Below are 851 nucleotides of genomic sequence, written 5' to 3'. Positions count from 1 at the left end.
TGTCATGTTAAACTTATATTAAAGTTTTTCTTCATTACCCATTTAAGCCGTCTCCAGCCATTATTTGTCTCAAAGTGGGTTCCTCGTCATCGAATTAGTTAAATATCGAAGTTCATAAAAATGAGCAAGAAATCACGAAAACCTCTTATAGGAGGTGTGAGAGAAATTGTAAAAATTTTTATCGTCTCAGATGGTTACGTTTACACGAACAATAAAAAGGGATAATGGAGTTTACTTTACCAGAATATTAATGGTTGGAGACGGCTTGAATGAGTAATGAAGAAAAACTTTAATATAAGTTTAACATAACATCGTACCTGATGATGAAAAAATCTTGTCGAAACGTTGTACATTTGCTGTTATGTTAAACTTATATTAAGGTTTTTCTTCATTACCCATTTAAGCCGTCTCCAACCATTATTAGTCTCAGAGTGGGTTCCTCGTCATCGAATTTACCAGAATATATTTGACGAATTTTAAGACTATTCTGATAATGCGTGTTTGTGTTTTGTTATAGTAAAGCCACGGCAGGCTATCTGCTGTATCCCCCGAGAGGAATTGAACTCCTGAGTTTAGCGTTGTAAATCCGAAGACTTACCGCTGTCACATAGAAGAACACAATAATGCGAAAAACGGGAAATGTTGTAAAATATGTAAAATAAATCAAATGAAGAGCTGACGTAGGGATAACTTTTATTTTCCCCAATGTTATGTTATTTTATTACTGGAAGGATGGCAGCGAATACAATATTGTTACGACAGTGGAAGTCACGTCACGTTGGTAACACGTGATGAGTGTCTAGAAGATTTGCGAAGACGCTAGCGTTTGTTAGACATGCGCTCTTATAGTA

The sequence above is a fragment of the Limulus polyphemus genome, unplaced genomic scaffold (assembly GCF_000517525.1).
Source record: "Limulus polyphemus unplaced genomic scaffold, Limulus_polyphemus-2.1.2 Scaffold1780, whole genome shotgun sequence".
NCBI lineage: Eukaryota > Metazoa > Arthropoda > Merostomata > Xiphosura > Limulidae > Limulus > Limulus polyphemus.
Note: the sequence above shows the minus strand (reverse complement) of the source record.